Source organism: Haliotis cracherodii, unplaced genomic scaffold (genome assembly GCF_022045235.1).
Source record: "Haliotis cracherodii isolate W230 unplaced genomic scaffold, xgHalCrac1.p SCAF_4, whole genome shotgun sequence".
NCBI lineage: Eukaryota > Metazoa > Mollusca > Gastropoda > Lepetellida > Haliotidae > Haliotis > Haliotis cracherodii.
Window position 1 is genome coordinate 39,070,903 of NW_027266297.1, and position 16,177 is coordinate 39,087,079.

The 16,177-nt window shown below is 41.3% G+C and overlaps 1 protein-coding gene across 5 annotated transcripts in view; it reads right to left on the reverse strand.

The window, feature by feature from the left end:
- LOC139478492 (multiple PDZ domain protein-like) overlaps window positions 1–16,177 on the reverse strand; it is a 320,861-nt gene that overhangs the window by 133,180 nt on the left and 171,504 nt on the right. The gene's annotated exons all lie outside the window — the stretch shown is intronic.

Sequence of the window (16,177 nt, forward strand, 5' to 3'; positions counted from 1 at the left end):
GATGGAGGTCGGGACAGGGAACATGTGATGGAGGTCAGGACAGGGAACATATGATGGAGGTCGGGACAGGGAACATATGATGGAGGTCAGGACAGGGAACATATGATGGAGGTCGGGACAGGGAACATATGATGGAGGTCAGGACAGGGAACATATGATGGAGGTCGGGACAGGGAACATATGATGGAGGTCAGGACTGAGAACATATGATGGAGGTCGGGACAGGGAACATATGATGGAGGTCGGGACAGGGTACATATGATGGAGGTCAGGACAGGGAACATATGATGGAGGTCAGGACAGGGAACATATGATGGAGGTCAGGACAGGGAACATATGATGGAGGTCAGGACAGGGAACATATGATGGAGGTCAGGACAGGGAATGTATGATTGAGGTCAGGACAGGGAATGTATGATTTAGGTCGGAACAGGAACATATAATGTATGCCATGATACAGAAGCTTCAGCAAGACACAGGACTTGGCAATAATTTGAAAAATGAAAAAAGTCTTTTGAACAACACAGCTTTCTTTTAATTGAGATACATTGTTACATTGTCACACTTCTACTGTACTGAATTGGAGTAAGTATGCGCTAAAAGAAGTGTTGTACATCCTCAGTTCTTTTGGAACTGATATCTTGAGCAGTTGTTTTGGAAGATGTAAATGTTTGTTGATACTACAGTCAGAATTTATGCACACAAACCACTCACTAATATGTGTTTCTTGCATATTTGTATTGGCATGAAATGATATTATCTAACAGATAACTTACAGCCATAAGTGCCCTAGTTGCTCCACAAATAACACTCAATATCAGCATCAGCCTCAAATGAACCATGTAATGATTGATTCAGACATGTGGATGTGCATCCAAGACCAGATTGAGGACTGAAGTAGCTGCAAAAAACTGCAACCAATGAAATCAACTGCAAGAACAACCTAACAACTTCAACAACTACAAGAACTCAACAGCTTCAACAAGTACAAGAACAACTCAACAGCTGCAACAAGTACAAGAACAACTCAACAGCTGCAACAACTACAAGAACTCAACAGCTGCAACAAGTACAAGAACAACTAAACAGCTGCAACAAGTACAAGAACAACAACAGCTGCAACAAGTACAAGAACAATTCGACAGCTGCAACAAGTACAAGAACAACTCAACAGCTGCAACAACTGCAAGAACAACTAACCAACTGCAACAACTTAATATGCTCAGAATATATATCACTGGACTCAACTTATTACAGGCTGCTTGCATATTGCTGAGTCCAGTAACAAACAAACAAACAAACAAAAGAAAGGGCAACTGAATACTGCCTCAATCAGTCCATTTCATTCAGGATTTTAGCCTGACGTAACATATTCCAGAACCTCTACAGATGAGCATCAAGCCCTTCTGACACCGCCATGTGCATCCTATGAAAAAATTAGCTTGCCGTGGACTAGTGGTGGAGCATCTGCCTAGGGACGGGAAGGTTGGGGGTACGGTGCCCGGCCGCGTCATACCAAAACATGTTAAAAGATGGTACTTGTTGCCCTGCCTTGAGTTCGGCATTAGGGGCTGAAACAAGGACTGGTCGGCTCGGAGTCAGTATACTGTGTCTGAGTGGGGTATTCATGTTAAACTGCAGCATGGTATATCAGTGGGCTAGAACCATAAAGTCGTCATAAGTACGGACTTGTACAAGCAGCCACACACAGCCACGCAGCCATGCACACACACATACATCGCTACATAAGTGCAATAATCTTGAACCTGATATTAAACCCCATTCACCTCACACTTTGTGGCCAAAGCAAAGATTGAGGACTACATTGTAACAAACCATGTACTTCATCAATCGTTTCAGCTCAAATACATCCTTTAAATAATGCATACTGTTTTGTGCCTATTGAAACAACAATGGAGAGCGTCAGCAATACATGTTGCACAATTGACAAGGACATTGAGAAGTCAATATTAACGAACACACACATCTCGTGTTACCAACAATGCTATTGCTTGCAAGCCGTTCAAACGCTTAAACAAAATCAAAGTATGCTCGGGGTTGAAATTATCAGTGAGATGAGTCAGGAACTCATGAGAGTTATGATCAACATTCCAATATATTATCAGTGAAAGGAATGTGAATAGGTTTCCAATATCACAGAAAAATATTGATTTTTGTCTATCAAAAAGGCGTGTCATTTCAGGCCAGCTTGATTTACGAAATGGATCAAGACCTTGAAGAATTTGTGTTTCTACTATCAGTGTTTTTATTGACAGCATTGTGCGAGATGAATTCAACATTTCCACCTCTAAATCATCACTTTCTTGAATACATTGGGCTTTTATCAAAAACGATCAAGAGCTTCATAAATCTACCGAAATCAGTAAATCTGCGTTTTTGTTCCAAGAAGTTGTACTTGGTTCAACCTCCCATAACTCAGCAGCATTCAAAATGTCATAACACATTTCACTGACAAATAAAAAAAAAACACCAGCAGTTACATCGTGTGTCTCTGACTCAACGGATGCTTATATAAAAATGTGGTGATGGCTTATAGGTTTAGTTTGTTTCTTAAATATTGAGATTACTTGCATTTAACCTGATATTTAAACATGATACTTAATCAGAGGAGCAACATTTCTTCTGAACTGTTCTAACCAATGCTCAGGACATGTCCTGATTTACAGACTAATAACTTCTTGTGTTAAACATAGTTGTCAGTATGCCTTTTATACTGCTTTTAGGAATATTCAAATGAGTGTGTGACACCACTTTGAACAGTATTTCAGTTCTATAACACCACGTCAGCTTGAGTGAATGAGTATTGTTTTACGCTGTATTTAGCGATATTCCAGTAATATCACAGCAGGGGACACCATAAAATGGGCTTGACCCATGTGGGTTATCTAAACCCAAATCTTCAGCGTGACGAGCAAACGCTTTAACCACTAGGCTACCCCACTGCTTGCAGGTCTTAGACATTTTCCACTTTGCATGGCACAGACAAACCTGGAAACATATTCTGGGATTTAAACTCATGATCATTGGTTTTTTTAATCCCTTAGGGTGTGAATCTTTCCACAGCAAATTGCAATGCCTTAAACGACTTGGACAACCATGCCCCAAGCAATATTTAAGAAATATCAGGGTGTCAGACACTAAAAGTAGGATTCACACATTGTTTGCTGGAGGGGAAACAACCTGGGTTTTCAATGTGGCAAGTCAATGCCTTAACCACTATTTGTAAGAAGAGGTAAAGTAGTTAAACGTTAACAACTTTCCACTAATTTTAAAAACATTAAGGGAAGTCATAAGAAATATATTGAATGCAATATATCCATCTTGTGAATGAGTTTATCTTGCAGTGAAGAAAACATTCTTTACATAGTGATCCACACTGGAAGACTAAAGTTTAAAAAAATGTGAAGTTTAACAGAAGTTTTAATGAAATGCTCAAGAAGCTCTCAACTTTGATGAAAATCTTGAATTCCCTGAAAGTTCTATGCCCTGAAGCAAAGTGGTATTTCATCCGACAGAGGCTTACAATGTTCAATTTGAAGATTATGGGGGCCGACTCAATAGCGATTGATTTAATATCATAGAAATATCTGACCTTCACACTTGCTGAGACAGATAAAAGTTATCCTTACAATATTCCATGGATATGTGGTCCGAATCATGTACTCTGGTAGTGATCCAGCCATTATTTGCTGTCATACCATCTCATTGAATTGTGCCTTGCTTATGATGACACAATCATGTAAACATGAATTGTATGTAATTATTACACATGTTATCGGGATTGGTGAATTATTAACAATAATATTTGGGAGTACTCACTCTGAAAGACACACAACAAGGTAACTCATAAACAGGATCCACTTGCACAAAACGATCATCACTGAACGCTGTGATGATCGCAACTCCGATACTGTAACATGGTCTTATGATAGTCGTAGCACTCGCTTTGTGCAAGTGGGTCCTGGTGTGAAACATCAACGCAAATAGTGAACTAAAGAACTGGTAGTGCCTACCTCAGTTTTTCATTGCAACATTGACTGTTATGAATTTTTGTACAAGTGTTACTGAATACAATAACAAATTTTACTTATGACAAAATGACAATATCTACTTAGGGGAAATAGTGGCATTACATCAAGGCTCCCATTCTCATACAAGTTTTGTGTAACAACTATGGTAATTCTATATTAAACTTGCTGTTTAGTCCGCTCTCAGCAATATTCCAGGTACATGTCAGTAAATGAAAGCATCTTGACCAGACAAACCAGTGATTGATGTGGGCAGAATCTCACACAGGCTCGATATTTTTTCTAAATAATCTGTACCTAAAACATCCTGGGGAAAACCATGTGCACACATTTTATTCCCACACCCGTGAAATTACAACATTTGCTGCCAAGCAACTACATGTACTAAAGTACTCACGGAAATGCAAAAAATCTGTTTTTTCGACCTCAGATCTTAAATAAATGCAGTTAATATACAAAATATGTAAATATTCAAACAACTAAATTAGTACTAATTGGGCCGTGGCACAAATATAGCGTATCAAACGTTTTTATGCTTTTTTACACGTAAAAGTGTGTATAAATGTGAAGAAAACAGACTATTGTGAAACAGGGCATAACCAGGTGTAAGTAGATCAAGGTGACCTATGACACCTTGACGACAGGTGAGAACAGGTGTATAATGCCTATAGTCTGTTTCTGCTATGTCAATTTGGACTTAGTTTTATTTTTGAATGTTGAAAGTGCCGACAAATTACCTCCTGTAAAGTACATTTTGTATTGTTCACTGAGATCAAACTAGCAAATCCAGACTAGTACTTTTCGAGTTGTTTTGTTATTTCGTATTTTCAGCTACGTAACACTTTGTGTCGATTTTTAAATTGAGAAAAACAGTTTTTTTTCATTTCCGTGAGTACTTTAATAATATTCCTGCCCTAATGTAAACTAATACTGTATTCGACGTAATAAGCGCCCAGGGCGCTCTCAAAATTAGAAATAGGGGGCTCTTATTAGAATAGTATTTTGGTGACAGCCTGAAATGTTTATATACGACAAATATATTTATCCAGAATTTAATTGCCCATAATTAAGGGTGCATATAACACACGAGTGTGTATTATACACGAATAAATAAGTCTTATGACTACATGGATCAATCGGAAGGGGTGCTAATTGGGATTGTTCACTAGCCAATATATGAACAAATATCGCCATGGGCGCTTATTAGAACGGGGTGCTTATTACGTCGAATAGGGTACCGCTTTGTTGAATCTGGGTTTTGTAATAAACTATGGTTCTCACAAACTCCCACTCATATTAAGCTACCCACATATGTATCTCGACTATAGTTTGACATTCAATATACAATATGCAAGGGAAGTTTTGATTATTGAACTGCATTAATTTACTCTGTATTCGGAAACTGTTGATAAACATTCCCACTGGTTATTTTCAGCCTACAAGTGGATTAACAAGGGCCTAAACAAACCTGAGGTAAACAGCAAATAACTGATGAAGTTCCTGTCGATTCAATGAGTATTCAAGAACACATATATATGGAATTTCCTCCTATGTTCCCATGAATGCAGACATTACCTCGTGAATAAACAAACATGCATGCACTCGAACCCCAATACACACAACAATGGGCACATGCTCTCATACAAAGTCAGCATCAACCCAAACACTATTTTATTGCACATGGCTCTTTTGTCCAAAACTCATTGTAAGAAGTATGGGGAGAAATTCAAAAATGTTTATATGGAGTGGGCCCTTAAGGTGCTTCCAGGAAGGCGTGAGAAGTGGGAGGTAGGCAGGGTTACAGAGTGTTGAACCACGTCAATGAGTACATGTGGTGAGAGTCTACTGTTGGTGGTGGTGTAGCAGGCTTAAGCCTGGCATAATATTGTGACAAGGAATTCCCCTTGCTTCAGCACTGAGGTACAGAAGAGGCTTATCACATATTAGTTGGTGTTGATAGCAGACCAAAATAGTGTGAAGCACTAACGACACCTTCAGTGTTGAGGACTCTGTGGAAAAGGTTTCACCCGATGGTTTTACATAATGCTGTGCTCTGGTGTGTAAATGATTACATAAGGCCTTATAAATGTGTTTACGCAGTTCACCTTTATATTACATAAGGCCTTATAAGTGTGTTTACGCAGTACACTTTTATATTACTGAAAGCCTTATTAATGTGTTTACTCAGTACACCTGTATATTACTGAAAGCCTTATTAATGTGTTTACTCAGTACACCTTTATATTACATAAGTCCTTATTAATGTGTTTATCAGTACACCTTTATATTACTGAAAGCCTTATTAATGTGTTTACTCAGTACACCTGTATATTACTGAAAGCCTTATTAATGTGTTTATTCAGTACACCTGTGTATTACTGAAGGCCTTATTAATGTGTTTACTCAGTACACCTTTATATTACATAAGGCCTTATTAATGTGTTTACTCAGTACACCTTTATATTACTGAAAGCCTTATTAATGTGTTTACTCAGTACACCTTTATATTACTGAAGGCCTTATTAATGTGTTTACTCAGTACACCTTTATATTACTGAAGGCCTTATTAATGTGTTTACTCAGTACACCTTTATATTACATAAGGCCTTATTAATGTGTTTACTCAGTACACCTTTATATTACTGAAGGCCTAATTAATGTGTTTACTCAGTACACCTTTATATTACTGAAGGCCTTATTAATGTGTTTACTCAGTACACATGTATATTACTGAAAGCCTTATTAATGTGTTTACTCAGTACACCTGTATATTACTGAAGGCCTTATTAATGTGTTTACTCAGTACATCTGTATATTACTGAAGGCCTTATCAATGTGTTTATTCAATACACCTGTATATTACTTCAGTTATATCGCGGCATGTCAGCTTAATGTGGGAGGAAAGCCCGAAATGATGCACGTCTCGGACGTTTACAGCTTCGGTGAAAACCACGAGCACGGGTATGGTGCTGACAAACCTAGAAACATAATCGGGGTGAACCGGGATTCGAACCCAAGGTTTCTGGCATGCCCAAGGGACGCAACTCTGCACAGTGAATCGCGGCGCCTTAGACGACTGGGCCACCCAGAGAAAAAGTATAATCTGAGAGACTTGACACCACAATCAGCAGATCCTGGCACAGCTAAGGGAAGAAACTCTTTATAGCAAGTTGCGGCTCCTTTGCCCACTGGACCTGCCCTGCTCTTCTTACACCAATGCATACTTGCATCTGTGAGATAAGGGCTAAAGCACACATTGAGGATACTTGCATCTGTGAGATAAGGGCTAAAGCACACATTGAGGATACTTGCATCTGTGAGATAAGGGCTAAAGCACACATTGAGGATACTTGCATCTGTGAGATAAGGGCTAAAGCACACATTGAGGATACTTGCATCTCTGAGATAAGGGCTAAAGCACACATTGAGGATACTTGCATCTGTGAGATAAGGGCTAAAGCACACATTGAGGATACTGCATCTTTATCGATGGACTTACGTCTATAATCAATGGACAGCACGTGTCGCCGCGGTGCACCATGAACACTGCAGATTAGCGGCATATTGCATACTGCACTATAGTGCACCACATGCATAGTTATTTGGACAGCACCATCTGTATGGCTTCAGTGCACAATCTTTTATGTGCCTATCACAGAACTTATGAAGTGCATAAGTAATACACAGCACCAGATGATGCCACAGTCACTGAGGAATACATGTCAGTTCTTAGCGATACGTACTGCATCATTATTTAGTGAATACCTAATAAAACCCTGGTCAGTACTGTGTATGGTGAGGTCGTGAAGTACACTACACACAGGGCAAGGTTATGTACCCAGTGATGACACAGAACCACATACATATTTACAAAGTGGGAACAGCTACCAACATGTTTTACTCCGTATCAGCGAGTAATCTCTCAAGTGTTGTTTGTCCAGCATCATATTTCAAGATGTACCCCTGCACTAAACACAAAATATGGCATATCTTGTCATAACAAACAGAAAACAGTAAGGCATATGTCTTCATATATCAAAGACAAAACTATAAGGCACATCTTGACATAACAAAGACAAAACTATAAGGCATGTCTTGACATAACCAAGACAAAACTATAAGGCATGTCTTGACATAACCAAGACAAAACTATAAGGCATGTCTTGATACAAGAAAGACAAAACTATAAGGCATGTCTTGACATAATAAAGACAAAACCATAAGGCATGTCTTGATACAAGAAAGACAAAGTTTTAAACTAGTCATCTCCATCATGACTGGCCGGTGATTTTTACGGCAGAATGACATTATTAAAGGCCTAGTTCTCAGCCTGGCCAGCTAAAGAGTTGAGTTACTTCTTACACTGCCTGTATATTACTCTCCTTCAATACATTTATTGTAATTCACACAAAGGTTTTTTAAAGGAATTTTATCTGCGTCTGCAAGAAAATCAATGTTGGACACTCGCACTACATTTGTCAATCACTAATCTCACATTGAGCAAACCCGCAAATTAATTGAATCCATATCATTGCTCGCATGACAAATAATTAGCCAAATGATTGTGCTGTATGTGCAAATCACAGCTCAGGTGTAATTAACTTTAATCAACACTTTCACAGCAAATTGATCCTGGTACTTTGACGTGGGATCCTGGCCTGCATGCACAGCTATTGATTGCAACAATTTCATAACACTGTGCTTTGATCAATATGTGCCGAAGTGACACCGACGTGTTGTCAGCAATGACATTGTGGACGGTGGCCTGGCCTCACCTTTCCACATCCTGCCCAGATAACTCCATGATCGACACAGTAATCTGGGGTGTCTGTGTATGTCCCGCCACTAATGGCAGCAGTGGGGGACCTAGCACTGAAGTATTACTGAAGGATGAGCAGCTTGGAAGGAACATAATTCTCAGTATTTTTGAGAGGAAGAATTCTGATGCATGATGCGTGAGGGAGTTGGGTTTGCTGCAGCTCTAAACAGTATTTAAGCCATATTACTACAGAAATGCCAAGGGATGCATGTTGTTTTGAATCATAATATAATGCCACACTAAGTAATTTTCCAAACTTTGTAATATTCCAGCCATAATTACGGTCTGTAATAATCAGGCTGGACCAGACAATACAGTGATTGACATCGTGAGCAACGATAGCATTTGGGATATGATGACTGCTTCAACTAAGTCAGCGAGCCTGACCCGGGTCTTAAAGGGTCTGATGATGATATGACGACGACGACAACGATGACGATGATGATGACACCAACAGTCAGATATCAAGTGATTGATGTCATGAGTAGCGATTCGCAATGGTAAACGATGACATGAATCCACCAAGTCAGCCCCTCTCGACAAGCATGGGTTGCTGGGGACAAATTCTACCCCGGATCTTCAAGGTGAAAATGCATGGTGTAGATATAGATGTCTTCCATGTTGACAAGACTCTTGAAAGGTGCCGACCAACTAAAGATGAGAACCTTGTATTCAAAACAACCCCTCCGACCAGCAATCCTGCCATGGTCTAAGGATGCAACTCTACACATCAATATACCATTTGCCCAGACTAATAATGATGTTTGATATCCGACAACTATAGCCATCTTGATCCACAGACCTCAAGCTCATACATCATTATGACACCATCAAATCTGTTATGATCCCTTACGCTAATACAGTACCAAGTCATATGACATCCATACAGCCCTTGTTACTGCAATAAACTGGCACAACCACAATACCAGGCCGCCACAGTTCTTATCACAGGAACACACACACGAGTGCAACTGTGGCCAGGCTGTACGTTGTACATGCCTGCCCAGTGTTAGTGTGTTCACCAGTGTTGTTCACAAACACAGGCCATCACAGTTCTTACCACAGGAACACACACACACGAGTGCAACTGTGGTCAGGCTGTTGTACATGCCTGCCCAGTGTTAGTGTGTTCACCAGTGTTGTTCACAAACACAGGCCATCACAGTTCTTACCACAGGAACACACACACAAGCGCAACTGTGGTCAGGCTGTACGTTGTACATGCCTGCCCAGTGTTAGTGTATTCACCAGTGTTGTTCACAAACACAGGCCGCCACAGTTCTTACCACAGGAACACACACACGAGTGCAACTGTGGTCAGGCTGTACGTTGTACATGCCTGCCCAGTGTTAGTGTGTTCACCAGTGTTGTTCACAAACACAGGCCGTCACAGTTCTTACCACAGGAACACACACACGAGTGCAACTGTGGTCAGGCTGTTGTACATGCCTGCCCAGTGTTAGTGTGTTCACCAGTGTTGTTCACAAACACAGGCCGCCACAGTTCTTACCACAGGAACACACACACGAGTGCAACTGTGGTCAGGCTGTACATTGTACATGCCTGCCCAGTGTTAGTGTGTTCACCAGTGTTGTTCACAAACACAGGCCGTCACAGTTCTTACCACAGGAACACACACACGAGTGCAACTGTGGTCAGGCTGTTGTACATGCCTGCCCAGTGTTAGTGTGTTCACCAGTGTTGTTCACAAACACAGGCCGCCACAGTTCTTACCACAGGAACACACACACGAGTGCAACTGTGGTCAGGCTGTACGTTGTACATGCCTGCCCAGTGTTAGTGTGTTCACCAGTGTTGTTCACAAACACAGGCCATCACAGTTCTTACCACAGGAACACACACACACGAGTGCAACTGTGGTCAGGCTGTTGTACATGCCTGCCCAGTGTTAGTGTGTTCACCAGTGTTGTTCACAAACACAGGCCATCACAGTTCTTACCACAGGAACACACACACGAGCGCAACTGTGGTCAGGCTGTACGTTGTACATGCCTGCCCAGTGTTAGTGTATTCACCAGTGTTGTTCACAAACACAGGCCGCCACAGTTCTTACCACAGGAACACACACACGAGTGCAACTGTGGTCAGGCTGTACGTTGTACATGCCTGCCCAGTGTTAGTGTGTTCACCAGTGTTGTTCACAAACACAGGCCGTCACAGTTCTTACCACAGGAACACACACACGAGTGCAACTGTGGTCAGGCTGTTGTACATGCCTGCCCAGTGTTAGTGTGTTCACCAGTGTTGTTCACAAACACAGGCCGTCACAGTTCTTACCACAGAAACACAAACACAAGAGTGTAACTGTGGCCAGGCTGTTGTACATGCCTGACCAGTGTTTGTGTATTCACCAGTGTTGTTCACAAACACAGGCCATCACAGTTCTTACCACAGGAACACACACACACGAGTGCAACTGTGGTCAGGCTGTTGTACATGCCTGCCCAGTGTTAGTGTGTTCACCAGTGTTGTTCACAAACCCAGGCCCCCATGGCCAGGCTGGGTATAGGCTTGTCTGACCAGGTCACCTGTACTCTAGACCTGGGTCTCTAATGTCAGATGAACATCTGCTTCCCTGAGTTAAGGGTAGGGGTTAACTAGCCTGTCTCACAGTCCCTGAACTACTAATTTCCCTCCTGCCAGCCCTTACTGTAAAGCTATAGCCCTAAATAAAGGAAGTCTACATTTTCCTCAGGTTCTGAATCTCCGATTCACTGGAGCTCCTTTTCAATTTAAATGGAATTGTTTGTTTCTATCCAAATTATACATTTTCAGAGATTAAGTGTAGTCTCGGGTTTAACAGACATGCAAGTTTTCAATCCATAAAAAACTGATTTCCCAAAGCTTTTACAGTTCAAGTAACTACATAACAGCTCTAATTGTCATTTGTTTTACTAGAAAATTAACATCACCAGCATATACATAGGTAACCGAGGAAAATACAACATTGATAAACTAGTTCACAAACTTTCCTTGCATCATGTGTTGGGGTTGGTGTTGTGTAATATGTGGATATCATTTATGCATTTAAGACTTCTGAAATTCTTTGAGGATGTCAGCATTTTCAGTATCATTGAAAAGCTTTGGGTGATGGGTATGTGAGGTGTGAGGTGTGAGGTGTGGGGTGTGGGGTGTGGGGTGTGGGGCTTGGGGTGTGTGTCTCAGGTTCCTTAATCTGACATCAAACTCTTGACCCGCACCCATAGTGAGATGAGGTAAGGTGAAATGGGGTTTAACGTCGCGTCCAAGATTATTGCACTTACATAGCGACATGCATGTACGTGTGTTTGTTTGTGTGGCTGCTTGTACTGGTCCGGACTGATGCCGATTAATAGTGCTATCTCACTGAGATACCATGCTGCTGTTTAACATGAATACCCCACTCAGACACAGTATACTGACTCCAAGCCGACCAGTCCTTGTTTTAGTCCCTTAATGCCAAGCGCCAGACAGGGTAACAACAAGTACCATCTTTTAACGTCTTTTGGTATGACGCGTCCGGGGATCGAACCCCGGACCTTCCGCTCTCCGGGCGGACGCTCTACCACAAGATCACGGAGGTGGTTCGCTCCCTTAGTGGCCTGATGGTGTAGAGTCACACCACAGTGGAGCCTGCACAATGCATACCTCCACAGTTACCTGTACAATGTCCCCAGCAAGCACAGTGCTCAACATGTACATGAACACCCACCATCATTAACTACCAGGCCTCTGGCAGTGTCAACACAACAGACACTGACTGCATGTTAATATACTCCGGTATATACACAAACATTTCTTGAGAAGATAATAGCTCTACTTAACATTGCCTGCATGCGGTCTCAGTGTTTGTAAACACACACGCATGACTACATTCCTGCCCACTCAGAGAGACAGCTGTAGCTACCTCCATGAACACATAACATCCTCACATGGCTTTAGGAACCAATCAAACACCCAACTCATGCATGTTAGAAGTTCTCCTCATAACAAATTCATCTTTTAAAGGATTCCTTCACAAATGGTCTCTTCGAAGTCTCTGATGGCATAAACATGCAAATACAACCTATTTCAAACAAACAGGGTTCATAAAAGCAAAACAACCAAATGTGTATTGTGACCCTTTGACTGACATAGCATGACACAAATGTGTCTCCTATTGTTACCGATACAATGAATGTCATGGCCCTACACAAATGACATGTTCCTACCCTGCACTCCTAATGAAGCAAGCCCTCCCTAATCACTCCTCGCCTGCCCCTACTTTTTAAATGAGGCTATCCTCCCCTCCCCAATCATCCCTTCCCAATCATCCCCCAACTATTTTTTGTAGCCTACTTACACCACAATGCATCGTCACCAGCCGTCCTGATCTTCCTGGCACTCTCAAACTTCATGATTAACATTTATCCTACGTATGTGGCTGTCCTCATGCCATGCTGCCTTCTCCACTGCACGACAGGTAATCCACACAATGTCAATTTCACCCAGACGTGTACATTTCACCTCGGTAGACTCCACCGGTAACAGTTGATTGCACTTGACCCACTTAGCTCACACAACAATAACATGAAGCAAGACGCCCAGGTATTACATATATTTCCTTCAGCCAGGTGAGAATCCTATGCTACTGTCACCAGTTGACAGCCATCGAGCACAGCACGTTCACAGCCGACTGGGAAGTTAGATGTACCTGAGATAAAGCATCACAAGCTCAGGTAGAGAGTGCTATCAGCAACACGCCGTCTGCCTCTCTCACCTCACGTGCCGATTCCCTCCCACACCAACTCAGCTGTCAGATCTGTGTTCAGTGTTGTGGAATCACAGATGTGTGATGTATCCGTGATACACCACACGGAGACGTATCATATATTCCAACAAGGATACATAGGTGATATATCCAGCCTTACAGACGATTCAACAGTGATCTGATTTCAGCGTTAAGAATAGACTTATCAAGAGCAGACACTGCCAAGGACAATCTGTGTATCCAGTAACAATCACAATGCACAAGTGTGAGTCTTGAGGTGTTGACTGTCATGCTCCACCGATCACAATCAAGTTCCTTCACGGTCACCGATCAGCCGTTTACAGACAGGTATATGATCCTATACTTAGCAACCATTTGTTTCAATTGGCCTATATAACCCACTCGTTAAAAGCATCACTGACATTTACCAGCCGATTAGGACAACACTCAAAGACCGGATATCAGCATCTCCACTGCAAATAACTGTCACCTGAACCTCACTCAGATAACTATAGTCTCTATCAGCCACATTGGACTCCAACTTCACGTCCAATTACAACGGCTATCACATCCAACCATAACCGATATCAAAGTTAAGCAATTCTTGATGGACCAGTCAAGGCTCTTGGAAGCATGCTTTTAACATGGTCAATGTAATTGATCAATATGGTAGATATTTTTCGTTGACCTATAACAATGTTAGGCTGAGGAAACACAAACAGTGTAAGTAAACATTGCCTGGAGTTAAAGTAGCTTTGTCATTGTTTGGACAGTAGCTGCTTTCCTTTCTGTGTCATACAGTGACCTCTATAGGTCACCTCTCTCCATCTTCCAGGAGTTTTGTACTGAACACTCAGAGACAACAACAGAACTCAAGTTCCACATGAATATCAGCACTGTATAATTTACATCTTGTCTGCGGAATTGTTTTGAATTTTTTTTATCCCTTTGACACAAAAGAACAGAGGAATAAGATTTACATAAACCGTAATCCAGACAGTCAATTGTCGTTGTGCAGTCACCGTCATTGTTTGTGACAAATGTCAGGAATCAAATTCACAGGGACACCATCCAAATGTTTGTTAATTTCCGCCAATTACCTGTCACATCTGTACTGTTTTCTCTTGTCGTAAACAGAATCCTTGTTTTCCAGTCTGGCAGGGCAGCAATCAATATATGAGTCAATGTGTATCCAATGTCAAACAGGCCTTGAATTGATCACATTTTGTAGCAATTTGTCTTGAACCTCTTCAGGACTAACATGTCATAACATGTGAACCATGGTACCATGAGACAGCACGTTGTTCAACATAAATGTCATGTTATTCAGTACATGTCGTCCTTGTTATTGTCTACATCAGGAAGAGAAGCGGCTTCCGTTATTTCCATTTAAGTATAGTTAATGCCGCCCATTTATGCAGAGTTCCATGGAGTGGTTACTTAACACTGTCGCTTGTTATTTTTTCATACCTCCTTTTCCGTTTTTTTTGTCCCATTCTAATAAATACATGTGCCAATTAATCCAAAATCTGGATTCAATCTTACAATTACATTATTTCCATCATAATCATGAAATGCGATGTGCTTGAAATCCTTAGTGATTACTAATGTAATCAGCGAAGCATACGTTCTTTGTGAAGCTATCTTGAAATCTGAACCAAGTTCATCACAGAAGGCCAACACTCCATGGGAATATCATACTGTGAGTGATCATTTCATCAGAAACATGGATTTGATTTTTTTTCTGTAATATGCAAAGAATTCTTCCTCACCTTGTCAAAAAAACACAGAAATAGGACAAAATATTCACACACAAATCACCATCAGTGACGTTGCTCAAGACATGATAGAGAGCGTTCTCACATCAAGTCCTGTCTAGGACATTTTTCTGTCACTCATGAAATATTCATCATGCACACGAGTAAAAACCGAAATAGAATCACGTACATTTCACATGATGCCACATCCACTGTCGTCACTCCTATAATACACACTAAATCCTACTGTCTCAACCCATGCAAATGAACACAGATTTTTGCATCCAATGAGAAATAAAGCAAGTGGAAGTCCCATCAATCTTCAGTCATCATTATCTGCCTCCAATAACCAGGCACATCACATGTCCTCAGCATGATATGTACCACCACTGGAAGTGCAAGCACAGGCTCTGTGTCATTCACGGTATCACATCCCCGCCCATCAACACTGACAGCGGAACCATTCACATGGAGCTCCGATCAACCATAGAGGTGAGATCATCTTCACTAAAACCCAAATTTAAGCTAAAAATGTGTTAACAAAAATCAATATTTTCCAGCCTCCACTGTTAAGATAAATTTTTAAAAAGTCAAGCATTAACTTTAACGATGTCTTTGTGATATATGACTACAGCTTAAGATCAATGTTTGCACTTGAGGTTCCAGGTGAAAATGGTCCAAGAATCAGCCGAGTCCACCTCCATAACGGTAATAGCCATTAATTGTTCCAAGTCAACTCAGCCGATATCTGGTGACGGTATCCCCTCGTCATGTTCCGTGGTCTTGTTGCTGGACGCTGCTG